Source organism: Astatotilapia calliptera, chromosome 5, assembly GCF_900246225.1.
Source record: "Astatotilapia calliptera chromosome 5, fAstCal1.2, whole genome shotgun sequence".
Classification (NCBI taxonomy): Eukaryota; Metazoa; Chordata; class Actinopteri; order Cichliformes; family Cichlidae; genus Astatotilapia; species Astatotilapia calliptera.
Genome location: NC_039306.1, coordinates 11,053,556 through 11,069,061, shown reverse-complemented (window position 1 = coordinate 11,069,061; position 15,506 = coordinate 11,053,556). Strand labels below are relative to the sequence as shown.

At 39.9% G+C, this 15,506-nt stretch overlaps 1 protein-coding gene across 6 annotated transcripts in view; it reads left to right on the top strand.

Moving 5' to 3' along the window:
- LOC113022133 (plasma membrane calcium-transporting ATPase 1-like) overlaps positions 1 to 15,506 on the top strand; it is a 127,701-nt gene that overhangs the window by 19,774 nt on the left and 92,421 nt on the right. For 5 of the 6 annotated variants that reach the window (XM_026167212.1, XM_026167208.1, XM_026167209.1 and 2 more), the window contains exon 2: positions 9,673 to 9,732. The exons of the other annotated variant lie outside the window; for it this stretch is intronic. The gene's annotated coding sequence lies outside the window, so the exon portion shown is untranslated. The remainder of the gene's footprint in view (positions 1 to 9,672; positions 9,733 to 15,506) is intronic. 6 annotated transcript variants of the gene reach the window in all.

The window sequence follows — 15,506 nt, the reverse complement described above, 5'->3', positions numbered from 1 at the left end:
TAAACAGACTGCGGTAATCTGACTCAGCTCCTTGGCTGAGCGGCTGTGTAATTCAGGTTGGTGTCTGTGAAGAGTGTGCAGCCCACTCTTGTGTTTGGGTGTGCATATATTCAAGAGGGGCAGCCTACTTGGCAGCCCTCTGCTACATGTTACCAACTGATAAAGACGAGGGAATAAAAAGACCGAAGCCACAGGAGAAAGTGTCTGTCCAAGACCAGAGAGGTTTGAACCAGCTAAAAAGAACTCCAAGTGAAATGACTCAGAGGTAAATATTTTAATCTGTTTAGTTGTGTTTTTCCTGAAATTTGTATTTGCTCTTATTCCCAAAGGGAAATCATCAGGATGGGCAGAAATGGCTGGAAATAGGAGGAATTTGAACAGGCTTCTGTTAAGGATGGTGACGCAGAGTCATTGCCTTAAAAATATGCAGAACAATAGTGCTTTTGTGCATACCATAGATGGTATAAAAGGGGGATGTGGCTTTACTTTGGGAAAAGTAAAGCCAGTGAAATCTGATTTTTTTTTTTTTTTTTAATTGACAGCATTGGGCGACTCCTCTGGTTTCTAAAAGACTTACTGTTTTATAGAAATCTATGGGGAATAAGCTGTTGGCTCCCCTGACCTTTAACCCCAGTAAACACTTTCCTGATGCTCATTTATTTGAAGTACAGTTCTGTAGGTTATATTGCATTGGTTAGGAAAAGGAAAGCAAGAAAATAGCCTTCTGGGTCTTCAAGGCCAAACCAACAAACAGACCCCCACCCACACCTATCCACTTTTTCTAGAAAGAAGAGAAACACCGAGCTGTAGGTTTAAAAAAACAAAAAAACAACAAAACAAAGCAAAACTATAAAACCTAGGCTCCCTGGCTAGCCACAAAAGAGGAGAGAAAGTGTTTAAATACTGTCAGAAAACTCCCACCAAGCTTGCAGCCAGATTTATTCAAACACAAAAGAAAGCATACTGAGGTTTTACAGGTTTGCCACAAGTCTGTTTCAAAGGACAGATTTCTAGTGAAACTAAACACGACTAATCCTAGCAACCATACAACAGAGAGCCCAAATGGCAAGAAGCGCTTTGTCGGGGGCTAGATGTGCACTTCCACTACTCACCAGAATGCTGTTCAGCTGCAGCACGTAGAGAGAGAGGGAGAAAATCTCTGTTTCAATAAAAGGCTAAAGAGATGCAAGGGATATAACAATGTCTCACACAACAGTCCGCATTCTGCTTGACTTGGAAAATGCTGAACCTCTGTATAAGTCTGTAGAAAACCCACAGGATTTTTCCACTCAGGTGGCTGAAACAAAGTGTGCGTGACGACCAGGTTTGAGGTGAAGGTGATGTGGGTGTGGGCCTGGTTTTTTAAGTGACACCCACACACACACATAATGTTTAACACTGAAAAATATTTTTATACGCAACTTTTCTGTAGTAAAACATCATCATGCATTTGTGACAAAGTGTGTGGAAGTCAGTCATACAACATAGTTTGAGGTAGGCATCAGACTCTTCCTCCATCTCCTTCTCTCTTAATTATTATTGTCATTTATTTAATTTTTTTTCAATCTGGTACTTCATGACTTCAGAGGAGCTTCTTAAAATTTCAGATGTATAGGAAGATTCTGTTCTCAGAGACGGTCCGAAAAAAAGGCACCAGTCAGAGGAGGAAGTGAGCAGATGGAGGGCACATGGAGAGCCAACAGGAAGTGAAGGCTCGGTGGTTTCCTCATGTTGTGTTGGCAACAGTCAAAATTTCACTTCCCTCTACTTACACTCCCAACAGGTGCTGTTTCTGTGTGTCTGTTTCCTCCCTTTATTTGACATGTTGCTTTTTGACCTCAGAAACTTTTTTTAAAATTCAAAACAGTGTTGGTGTTGGTGCTTGAACCATTTTATTTTTCTCCATAAAATGAGCAGAGGTGGAGTATATTTCTTTCTTTTTTCCCCCCCACCACCAGACTTCTGTCTTTCTCTGTCATCTAATCCTTTGAAGCTCCACTGGAGGCTGAGTACTGTAAAAGATTTGGTGGAAATATCAGTGTAACCTACATAGTTCCTTATCAGATTTGTTCTCACATGAATGCAGTTGGAGCATCGGCTGCATCATTTTAAAGACTCACAGAGAAGAACAATAAGGTTTTTGGCCATTAGCATGATATATGTTGCCATATTTTGTTAATTATGTGGTTTGTTCCCCTTGGAAAAAAACACCTCATTAACCACTGGATAATTTTACAGAATTTTAACATATGAGTCATCAGCAGCCTCCATTTTATTATTTGTTTTAATGAAGGCATTGTTAGGGATGCATTAAGGCAGCCCCGGGCCTCGGACCGGTACCGGTCTGTGAATCGTTTGGTACCGGGCCGCGAGAGTTGAGGCTCGGGTGTGAAATGTATGGTTTTCAGGGTTTTTATCGGTTTTTAGCGTTATTTTGTTATCATTTTTATCATTAACTCGGTTTTCCTGGGTCTTTTCACGTGTGTTATGAATAAATCTTCTTTTTTTCGGTACCGGTACTAGTTTTATTTTGCTGTATTTATCCGCGACACCTTAAAGGCCGGTTTGTGAAAATATTGTCGGGCATAAACCGGTCCGTGACGCAAAAAAGGTTGGGGACCGCTGCATTAAGGTATGTTTGTGGCAACATTTAAATTGATTGACATCAAATGAACGCATTTCACATCATATATGGTAAATTTAGATCAATATTGTGCGCACTGTTTATGTTTTTAACCTTCAAGTGACCATTTGGAGTCCAGCTCATATTTATGTGCTGCTGCAATATTTTTTAATATTTGTTACTCATTATGTTCACATTTCTACCGGAAATGGCCCGCTAATGTGGCAAGGATAAAGCTAAACTGTGCTGGAAATGTTTTATGTTTATTTTTTGAACTTTGATTTTGATATCATTTTCCACTTCTTATCACTACTTTGCAATTGTTTGCAGTGATCCATGGGTAAAAGACCTTTCAAGGATATTTGAACAACGTTTGCAGCCCAATTACCCAAAGACTATGTCCCTGCAGTGCATTCCAGCTAATCCAGCCAAGTGTGGCAAAAAGATTAGTGTTTTATACAAGAGGTGTCCAACCCTGCCTTAAATAAACAGAGCCTTCTTTTATACCTTAAATTTAGTGAATGTATAACCTCAGCACAGCATATCCGATGTGTGGGATGAGATGGGGGTCACTATAGTTTAGGCGGTGTGGCCATGGTCTGTTTTTACATGAGCTGTTTTAGGATGTGGGTGGACTGCACTGTTCTGTGGGGGAATCCCTGCCAGTAGTCAGTTCAGTTCATGTTCAGACTGCAGACGCTGCAAAGAGTCCCCGCTGTGGTTTGTTTTCTATCCTCCTGTCAATGTGTTGTTGAGCTGACCGGGAGCTCTGCCAGCAGGGAACTCTGCTACGTACACATCTCCTCTGCCTACCAGGTGGGAATCCCACTCAGGCCTCATTCCTGTTCCCGGTCTGTGACTGGTGCAGAGGATCGGTGGAATGCAATGTTTGTTTTGGAGAGCTGGGCGTAGCTCTCACAATCAGCACGCAGGCATTCATCACAGCGTGCACGCACAGACACGCAGGGCTCCGATCTGAACGCACACACTGCCATCACAGCCAAGATGCTCCAAACTGGGACAAGATGAAATCTGTTAAAACATAAAACACATCAGAGAGGAACAGGGACCCGCTCGCTCCTCTGCTGTTTGGGAAAGCAGAATAAATAAGTAAATAAATTCAAAGGCTGAATTTATTCTCAGCTGTTCCATTTCTGTTTCTTCATCTCCGGCTGTTGTTAACAACTCGGTGACTTTCTGACTCTGAGGACCAGAAACTGCTCTGGAGGTCTGGTCCAGTGACCTGCCGGTGCGTTTTTGTGTTTTCCACAGTTTGACTCTGAGTCCACTGAGCGAGGCCTTTGGGCTCAGCTGTGTAAGATCATGTGCTCAATAAAACCGAAGTGGCTTTTCATTTCAAAGTTCACCAGGAAAAAAAAAACCAAAAACAGGAGAGGCACAGAACATTGTCCACACAGAACATTCTGTGCATGCTTTCATGTGACTCTGTGTCATATTCTTGGATTCTGCTTTCACACACAGAATCTTCAAAATGGAGAAATTTAGCCTTTTCAACACTATGGGGGAAAAAAGTGGATGAGTCCGTAGAACTGGTTGTAAATTAACTGCAGAGTTGGTGGTTTCATCTGTAGCTCCTCACGTCTAGAGGCTGAAGTGTCCGTGAACATGATACTAATCACATACAAGTTTCCTGGTCTGTGTGTGTGTTGGTAGTGAAATAAATTTAATTATCTTTGCATTCAAGTGCGTTTGGCTTTGGAAATGTTTACGTGGCAATAACAGATGAACTTGAAGTAGCTGGCAGCTGATACGGAGTTATTTGAAGTACACATACTGATGGGAGTTCCACTGAAGGTGGTGCGCATATGATTAGCTGAATAACTGGTTAGTTGCCAGGCAAAAGAACACTATCCTGAGACTAGTGAATTAAACACACTTGGAGGCCTGTGATAATTCTGACACTGAGTGTTGTACAGATGGCAACGCCTTTGTGAAGCAGGCAAGTTTTAGTGAAAGCAGATTCAAAAACGGCAGCAGAATAATGCATTTTTCATTCATGATTTAAATGATGATCTCTGGTGATTTTTTTTTGATTTTTTATTTTTTTACCTGCACTGATATCAGTGCGTGTGTGTCATTAACTTACTTAATAGGTATTTTGGTTTTGAGTGTCTTTGAACTGGTTCTCCAACTTTTTTTTCCCCCTTTCTGCAAATTCATAAATTTCTGTACACTCAGTCCACATTCATTTGATAGGAGCCACCATATAAAGTCATAAAGTAGTCATAAAGTCAAAATGACAAGGGGAACACAATTTGTGTGTAGTTTTTGCCACACTTAGTATTTGTTTGTTTTTTGTTTTTATTGAATTGTTTCATGTTTTTTTTACTTGTTTGTCCAAAGATTATTGCTAAATTAGTTTTTTAATAATGAAAGTTAATTTAGAGGCCTAAGCTCTACACAGGGTAACAGGTTCACTCAGTACCAAACCACACCCATAACTGTAAGACCAGTACTTGTGATTAGATGAACTTGAATCCTGTTTAGATTAAGCAATCCAGGCACAAGAGTGTCAGGATAGTGCTGAGGTCCAATGCACAGTTTGCAGTACTAAATGGAACTTTGGGGGGGAATGCGAAATGGGAGCAGTCAGTGTACTTTCAATACAAGCGTGAGGACATCATTCAATAGAGTCCTTGTTGTCTCGGATGAAGGAACAAATATGTCTGAGTGGCCCTAATCAGTAATGTATGTGCATGGGAAATGGTGTTAGCTGATTTTCTTGATTTAGTGATGCAGGTCTGTACTATGATGGCCGTTTGGTTCAGGTATGCACCCTGAGTCATATCCACGACTATGATCATGTATTCATTCTTTATTCATTCATTGATGCAAACATGCATATTAATACATGCATTAGGCATTTAAGCGGATTTCATAACAGCCTGACAGAGAAAAGTCAACATTCTTTGGCTTTTACAGTTTAAAGCAATCTATCAAGACTGTCAAAGTTAATTGAGTGCGTCAGTGCAATAGCATTAAGGCTGACTATTTATTATTTGTCAGATTTTTGTCATTATCTTCTTCTTATTATTATTATTCTCCTTCTTCTGCCTAAAATTCAGATCCATGGATCTTTTAGCTTTTGGGAAACTCGAAAATAACTTTTATCAGGATATTAACATAAACAATTAAAATCTGTTTCTAGTTTCCAGCTGTCTACATTTTCCTTACAATATTTGCTGCAATCTCCGCAAACCTATTTTACACAGAAATAGGGACACTGGCACATTCATAATTTTTTCAGGAATTTTCTAGTGGATTTTAAGCACTTTGTTTCCTTCTGCTTACTCTATCTAACTCAGTCTGGCCCTCTGAGGAAAAAATGTTGCCAACACTGCCGTGGATACTTGTCCTGAACACTCGAGACAGAAACATGTTTCCTTGGTCACATTCCTCTTGTGAATTTGACCCTGTCACACATTCAGCTGCTCACCGATTGGACTGTTAGATACACTCCTCCCATCCACTGGTATGAATGGCAGCTTGTGTTTTCTGTGTTCAGACACTCTCCACTCTGTCAGCCTGAACAGTTATTTTTCACAAAACCCAGGAATGTTTGGTGTCACATTGTCCAGCTGGTTTTCAGCCCAACAAACAGCAGACTGTGAGGATTTTTTTTTTCCGCTCTGCTCTCAGTCACAAGATGCTCCACCAACAGTCATCTGAGGCTGAGTAATGTGCTGCTTCACTGATGAGGGCTGAAAGAGGCTGATGGGTTTGTTATAGAATAGGGGGGGGAAAAGTATGATTAAATGTAGGGCTGTTCGATATAACGATATATATCGGATGACGATATAAAAACGTCTATCGTTTCATTTTACGCTATCGTTTGTTTCGTGGCGTCGCAAAATAAACTTTACGGCAATATTTTTTTTTCATGGTTTTGATGGTCACTGTAGTGGCTACAGTATATTAATTTCTTAAAGTTCTCTCTTTCTCTTATATTTAATATAACCACACTACGGACGGACAAGCGCCTGTTTTTATGCGCTGTCGTTAGAAACAACGACGGTAAAACCATCACATGTCCGCTTGTTTATTTTCCACATAAACCTTTCACAATAAAGCTCAAGATCATGTGGAGACTTTTCAAAATAAACGGAATCACGTGAAAAAGTATGCAGAGTATTGACGGATGAGAAGCAAAAAAGAGCCGTCAGGTGCTAAAAAATAAACCTTAGACTCAAACGTTAGAACAGGCTTTTCCCCGCAGCACGCCGTGTAATAAATACTCACAAAGAAAACGGCGGCTGTTACAACCTATGTCTAAAAATGTGTAGTTTCATGCATCGGTTAAAACACTCGACTCCAGCTACACGACGCCCAGCTGGAAACACTTCACCTACCCGAGATTCACAGAATTTACAGAAAATATAAATTTTTTTGTGATTTATATCGTTATCGGGACGATAGATGTTTTATATCGGGATATGAGATTCTGGTCATATTGCACAGCCCTAATTAAATGCTTGGACCCCAGAATTTGCTTTTTGCTTTTATTGTGTTGAAATATTGCAAAACTGTTGCCCAGTTTTTGGAGATATCGGCTGTAGAGATGTCTGCCTTTCTCTATAATATACTGGGATCAGATGGCGCTTTATTTGCAGAAAGGGGGAAAAAAACATGTTCACAGTTCATATAGGAACTCATTTCTTTCTATCAGACTACACCCACCAAATGCAATGCTGTGAAGAACAACGCCTCCATTTACTCGTGAAGAGAGACTCGTGACAGAATACCATAAATGCTTTAAGACACTAAACTGTGCCCCTCAGCTGCCTCTCGAACATGTTTCTCACCCCGTGGATGGACTCCAGCTCTGTCATCTTGTGCTGTAGCTGGCGACTAAAGTCCTTGTTTTGCTCTGAGCTCAGTGTAGTGGTCCCAGCTCTCCACCTACTCCAGGTTGTGGCGAAAGTGGCCCCTCCAGCTCCAGTTCCGGGAGGCTCTCTAGCATACTACCGTCGCCAAATTGGAGTATGTCTGACAGTGGGATAAGGCACAACAAAAACAACCTGAGCAACCTGCAGAGAACCATTAGACAGGAGGGAACTTTTTTTGCTTTGGTGTGAATTACAGAGAAGAAAGTAGGTCATTTTGATTTGGGGATGAAGCTGTTAAGCTGTTTTTAAACATGAACTCGAGTACTGAGTTGCCAAACAACAAGTTTTCCTCTGACTTGTTGTTTCCAAATTTTCCCCACAGCTGATAACATCACTGTTAGGTCCAGTCCAGAAGTAAACAAGCTGGCTGCTAACAAAACTGTTCCATGAATACCACTAAAAAAAACAATCTAAGTGGAGGCAAACATCCCTGTGAGGGGGCTGAAATCTCTTAAAACAAAGGGTTGGTTTCACATCTATGGGCTTTATATTCCCATCAGACGCCTGATGTCAGCAGGGTTCGACTGAAGTGCCCGTTTAGTCCACATTGACTCCAGCCTCAAAGTTAACATCAGACATTTTGCTGGACAAAAATAGTTTAACAGTAAGTTCCACGAGGAATAAACGGAAAGAAAAATGTATTGTTTTTATTGACTGAGTGATTGATTTTTTTTATTTCCCAGCCCACAGCAGCTCTATATGCCCACAACCACACTGGAAAGCGCAGTCTGAAACTAAAGGCCTTAATGCATCAGTGTTGTGTATACGTTTTCTGCGTTTGGGATTTATACATGCTGCCTGTGGAAATTATACTTGTTATGCTCTTCAATTTGAGACACTTTGCTTTGGAGAGACATGTTTTTACACACTCTTAACTCATCTGCATTATTAAGATCATTCCCCCATTAGATAAAATAGGTAAAGTTTTATAAACTTTTGATTTAACAGACTGTCTGTGTTGCAACTGTGACCTACAGTATGGTCATGAGATCTTGGAAATGAACTAAAGAATAAGACTGATTACAAGCGATTGAAATGAGCTTCTCCTAGAAGGTAGCTGGGCTGGCCTTAGAGAGAGACGTTGGAATAGGGCTGCTGCTCCTCCGTGTTGCAAGGAGCCAGTCAAGGTGGTTTGGCCTGGGAATACCTCAGGATCTCATAAGGAACTGGAAGAAGTTGTAGGGGAGAAGGATGACTGGAACATCCTCCCCAGCATGCTGCCACCACAAATCAACTTTGGATAAGTGGAAGATATTGATTACACAAATGGAAGTTACACAATTGAATAGAGAGGAGACTGTGTTGTTGTCGGTACTCTGATGTGGTATTTAAATCAATATTTATGCTTAAATGCAACTCTTTTCTGTGTCTTCTAATTGAAATTTGTCGCTTGCAAGGTGCTTTTGAACTCCATAGTCACTGGGGAATAACTACATCCTCGGGATGTGTGGGGTTTTTTTCTATTTGGGTTTGCATTGCCAATAGGAACAGTACTGTGACATCCTGGAGATATGAAAAAGTTCCTATGATGTAAAAGGTTACTGACCCAAGTTGTAAAAATCTGCAGTGCTGCTCAGTTTCCCTGCAAGAAAGTGTTACCATTAATTTTAATATCCTCTTTTTCTTATAAAGGAAGCTGCATTTGCATTATTGTGATGCAAAAACCCCTGCACAAGATGCTTTGATAAGACTGGTGTGAGTCTCAACTGTTGTCTGGTCTGCTGGCTCTTCAGTCGTGCATGTTATGAGAAATTGAAACTGGCCCCTATTTTAAAAGAGACAGTGGACACTGGAAGACTGATAAACTAGGGTTGTGTCGATGGAGGATGATCTAAAGGTCAGATGATCGTTAGAGGGGATTCAAGGGGATTTTTTTTCCAACTCATCTTCTTGTCAGCGTATTAATTGAATGTCATCATTATAATTAGATTGATAATAAATCTAATCAGCCACGCTAGTTTCATGTTAGCATGCTGGCATGTAACCGACATGGTTATGTGCAAGTTAATGCTCGCAACTCTTCACACTTTGAAATGAATGTATGTGTATCTGGAGCGAATATACTCATTTCTCATCATAGAGTAAGGAAAAACTTTAACTTGTGTTTAAAACTTAGTGGCCTCTTTTCATTCTTTTTCACAGGGCTTTGTGTTTGCTGGTGAAAAGAATCCGCTGTGGAGGAAACCAGCGAAGGACAAACAGGTGGGACACATTAACCCTCTCGAGGCAGGCGTTGCAGATTTGCAACTGTTAAAAACTAACAACCTGATTACCCCACATACATATTTTATGAGTTTGGTTTTTTTTTTTTTTTACTCAGAAGTACCACTGCAGGACTTGGTTGTGCATTAGCAACAAAAAGTTTAATTTGAGCCTGAGATGGTTGAAAGGAGACTGTGAGGGAGTCAAAAAGAGCCAAACAAATATGATGGCCTGGTATCTTTTTAGCTGTTTAACTGAATCTGGGTGGAGCACATAAGTTGATATTTCAGGGAAATGGTTGAGAATTCGACACACGTGTCAGGATGGGCATGCATACTCTTTTGTAATGGTTGTTACAAAGAAGTGTTTTGTTAGCCATTTGAAAATTGATGATAACAAGTCATTTTTTAAGCATCAATTAGATTTGCACTTTTTGAATGATATTAGAGTCTCATCATCGTTGGCTGCATAGAAATCCTGAGCTTAGGAGTAATATTTTTACATTATTTTCAGACACTGGTGCTTATATTTTTCCACAATAGCTCCATCGTGTCTGGTGTTTTTTAAATTCTTGTTTACATGTTTGTTTGTTTGTTTTTTGTCTAAACTGAGACCAAGTTGGGCATTTAAATTCCCCATTGTTCAAAAACGTGCACATAAAAAAAAAAAAAAAAGAGTATGTTTCCCTAAACTGAAAAATTGTGGCCATTTAGAAAATTCAATGCCTTAAGTTAAAGATTCAAAAGTGAGAAGCATAAAAACATTAGCTGTGGTATCCAATGATTATGGTATGTAGTCTTTGTCAACATACTTGAAGTAGGAAGTAAACACTCAAAAGATCTTGTAAACACTCTTACACTCTCCGCAGTGTTGTATTGTGTGTTTGTGTGTGCGTGTGTGTGTTAAGGGTAAAGGTTAATCATGATGTACTTTTGACTTTTGGAATACCCAAATGGAAAACATTTTTAAAAGGAAAACTGTGATGTCAAAATGAAAACATGACACTTCACTTGAAAGGCAACATCTTTCTGTTTCTGAGAATTTGACCATTTTCCATGTGGGGAAAATAAAAACTAACCTTAACCCAAGACCAATCACCAATGACCTGGCAGGTGTTAAAATCTTAACCGCGCAGTGTTAAACTCATCCAGTGATTATCTCACTTATTAGCAATGACACTGGAGTTAATAAATGTCTGTTGGACTACAGAGAAGATCTCCCAGCCCAAATAGAAACGGAGAATAACTGGCAGCATTGAGAAGCTGTAACACTGGTGTCAATGAATTTTAGTGAAGAAGAGACATCATCATGTGTGTTGGCTCAGCTGCCTTAAGAGGTCTACTCAGCTGGCTATTAGCCGCATTCAGTGGTGATGATGACTAAGAGCTGAGTGCAGGCTCTTATGGGGTTTTGCTGTGTTTCTGTGTTAATATGCAGTCAGCTATGCGAGTGATGGCCTGAAAATGAGACTGATGGAAGTTTGTGAAACAAAGTAGGAAGGAAAGAAAGTGATTGCGGTGCTAACATTTCCCTCTTGATAAGCAACAGATATACAGTGACTTGTAGCTGTAGCTGTTTATCCAGAACAGGAAGCTGCTGTCGTCGCGGAGTGTTCTAATTGCGGTGGGTTTGTAGGCTTTTGGCCTCTCGATATGTTTTAAAAGAGTGTGTATGTGTTGAGACTGACACAGAACTGATCTCTGTAGTTTGAAACCATCGAGATTAGGTGCTTCACACAGCTGTTTGTGAATGACTTGCACATTAGAGGCTAGTACTTCATGTATACATGTGAAGCAGCCCAGTGAGTCAGACAGGCTTTCACTGACATATTCATTTATTCATGTGTTTATTCATTCAGGTGCTGCATGTTCTCGTATGCATTCAACCTGCTTCAACTTTTCTGCTGACAAAGATTTCTCCATTTTTAAACATTTGCATTTTCTGTTGGCTGAATTTTATTTTTCAGAAAGATGCAAAGAAACTGAATTACATTCAGAGTAGACCCAGCTGTTAAAAGAAGAAAGAAATATTTCAAGATCCACTAAGGTTTTGTTTGTTTGTTTTTTAACAAATGTTTCATCTACTGAAGCATAGGCATATTTTAATGAATATAACAGGGAAAGACATACACTGTATTGCCAAAGGGATTCACTCACCTATCCATGTAATTGAATTCAGGTCTTCCAGTCACTTCCATGTCCACAGGTGTATAAAAATCAAGCACCTAGGCATGCAGACCGCTTCTACAAATATTTGTGAAAGAACGGGTTGTTCTCAGGAATTCCAGCGTGATACAGTGATAGGATTCCAAATACGTGACGAGTCCAGTTGTGAAATATTCCAAATTCAACTGTTAGTGGTATTATAACCACTAACAGTTGTTATTAGGAATGATAGAAACTCAGCTACAAAGTGGTAGGCAATATAAAACCGCAGAGCAGGGTCAGCGGATGCTGACGAGCATAGTGCACAGAGGTCAGCAACTTTCTGTAGATCTCTACAGACCTCCAAACTTCATGTTGCCTTCAGATTAGATCAAGAACAGTCGGTAGAGAGCTTCGTGGAATGGGTTTTCATGGCCAAGCAGCTGTATCCAAGCCTTACATCACCAAGCACAATCCAAAGCTTTGGTTGCAGTGGTGCTTTAGACCACTGCATCTGTCTGAGCTAATTGGAGGGTCTTCACTGCATCCTTTTACTAAGTTCCAGTGAATGGAGCTCTTAATACTTCAGCATACCAAGGCATTTTGGATAGTTTCATGCTCCTAACTTTGAAGGATGTTTGAGGATGGCCCCTTCGTGTTCCAATGTGACTGTGCACCAGTCCACAAAGCAAGGGCCATAAAGACATGGATGAGTGAGTTTGCTGTGAAAGAAATTGACTGGCCTGCACAGAGTCCCGACTTCAACACGACAAAACACCTTTGGGATGAATTAGAGCGGAGACTAGAGAGGACATCTTGACCAGTATCAGTGTCTGACCTCACAAATGCGATTCTGGAAGCCCATAGACATGTACTCGTAAAACTTGTGAAAACTTTTCCCAGGAGAGTTGATGCTGTTATAGCTGCAAATGGTGGGTTGACATCATTTAAACCCTATGGATTAAAAATGGGATGTCACTCAAGTTCATATGCATGTGAAGGCAGGCGAGCGAGTACTTTTAGCCTTATAGTGTGTATCTCTGTCAGTCATAGCATATCCAAATGTTGGCTTTAGTAGAGTCAGACTTATTACCAAGTCTCTACAAAACTTGTATTAAATCACAAGTATATAGTGCATATGCAGTAATTTATTGCTCACTTAACACAATAACTGCATCTCAACTAATATAAACTAAGTGGTACTATTTAAAACAGGAAATGTGCTTTATTAGCAAGGCTCCTTCCGATTGTCAAACACATCAATCTTCATAATTTAGTCTGTTATAAAATATTACATTTTGGCACCAAATCGCAACAAAAGTCACCTCAAGGCACTTTATTTTGTACTGTAAAGACCTTACAATAATAAAGAGAGAACCCAAGCAATCAAACGACTCCCTATAAGCAAGCACTGGCGACAGTGGGAAGAAAAAAACCTCCCTTTTAACAGGAAGAAACCTCTGGCAGAACCAGGCTCAGGGAGGGGCGACACTCTGCCAAGACAGGTCGAGGGTGAGAAAGACATTTGCTGTTAAAGGCAAACTCAAAATAAGCCCTAGATAAGGTTGTTTTTTTTCCCAATACGGAGAGCGCATCTGATTTCAGAGGTTTTTGGTAATCGTTGCTTTAGAAAATCCTAAAAACACAAATAAAAGAAAGATGTATTGGGGTTCAATTAAATTTGCATTTGGTTGTCCAAAGAAAGATCTGCAAAACTGCTGCCCAGAGTGAGCTCAGCTTTTTAGAGAGGGGATAAAGTGCACAGTTGTGAAGGAAAGGGTTGCACTGGAGAACGAGACCACCAATATTAGTTTTATCTTTAATATCTTGTTTTCTAATTGTAATTGGAAAAATAACTGACACGAGGAGTTGAATTTTAAGTGGAGTGATAATGGCAGTTTTCTCATATCCAAGCGTGTTAAATGATGCGCTTCGACATGTGTGATGTCTCTCGTCAGGATGTTTGTTGTCTGCCGCTGTCGTATTTTTAGCTGCTTCTTCTTCTTCATTTACCTCTTGAGGAAAATGCTGCCATGTCCCGCTCGGTGCGACCTGCTTATCAACGTGCTGCAGACAACAGCTGTTATCTAACATGTTGGAGACGCACTCCATGTCTCATTGGCATGCCTTGGCTTTCACTCTCACACATCAACATAGACTCATGCACTTTGTGATGTTCTTTAAGAAGGAGAAACATGTTTTGTTTTTTTTTTAGGGGGGGGGGGGGGGGTTCATCTTTATTGAACATTAATATCAACAGTGAAAGAGAATCTATATCCACTGCATAGCTTATACAAATCAGTTATTCCGGCTGGCTTTTTCTTGGATACAAATCTTTCAAAAATGGTCCCCAAACTCTCAGTCTTTGAGAATATATGTAATTCTTTGTAGCGGAAAGTGTGGAACATTTGGCCTGTGAGATTTTGCCCTCAAAACAATACAATTAGCATTTAAGAGATGGAGATTCATCAGCAGTTTGTTTATTTGTTTTTAATTTAATTCTGTCCCTCTGGCTGCCAAAAAAAAGCTCTGGTTCAAGACTCATTTCCTTTCTGTATATTTTTATTATATTGGTTTAACTTGGCCCAAATCACAGATGTTCTGATTAAGCAGTTATAGCGTATTCACAGTCCAAGCGTGAATCACAGCACAGACTGATTTCCACTTTATTTTCTCTTTCTAATTGTTATTTAAAGTTTTTTATGCACCCTTTTTCCTCTTCTTGTGGAATCTCATCAGTCACGGACCACACAACTCCACATTTATCTGGGAATTCTCCACATTCCGCTCTCGCACTTTTGTTCGATGTTTGTGGTAACTTTAACATATCTGCTTCCAAATCTAAATGATGCGTTGCTCTTAAGGTTTTTAATGCTTTCTTACATAAAAGGATGCTGTGGTTCCAGTAGGGACTCCATGAAATATTCATGTTCCTAATGTAAGGATGTGTGTAACATTTCCCAGAATCTGTAAAACATACCTCTTTCAAAAAGGAGAAACTGTAAACAGTCACACCATCACACTGGTTATCTCTGTGGTTTTACTTGCGGCCTAAAGGTTAAACGAGACACAATGTCCTGGGAAGGGTTATTATGGGTCAGAATCTGGCAACCTCATGATTTGATTACATTTAGATTCTTTTGAATCACATTGATCCAGATTTGATTTAATGATGATGATTTTGGCTCCACTGGGGTCTCAGCCTCGGGATTTTGCTCACCTAATTTAATCAACGAGTGGCACAAAATATTGTACATATTGCTCTGAATTACCAGAGAAATAAACTGGAATTGAACCCACACTGTATTTTCACACTTTTGTAGCTTGTTAATATATTACAATATGTGTTAATAGGATTATATACATTTCAATCGGCCTAATTTTGATTATATTTTAGCTTGTTTTAAAAAAAACATTCAAATGTGAAAATGAATTGGTTTAACAGAGTACTATCAGTACTTTGTCCTGTGATTGTCAGAGTCAGAACAGCTGTGTGGCGTGACGTGAGGAGAGAGATGGGTATTTAAACACTTTGATTTGATGTAATTTGTTAGTATTTTGGTTTTTAAACATACCTCTGTGACGTTGTGGCGAGCTGTGCAGGAGGTAAAAACGTGTGGGCTGTTAAGT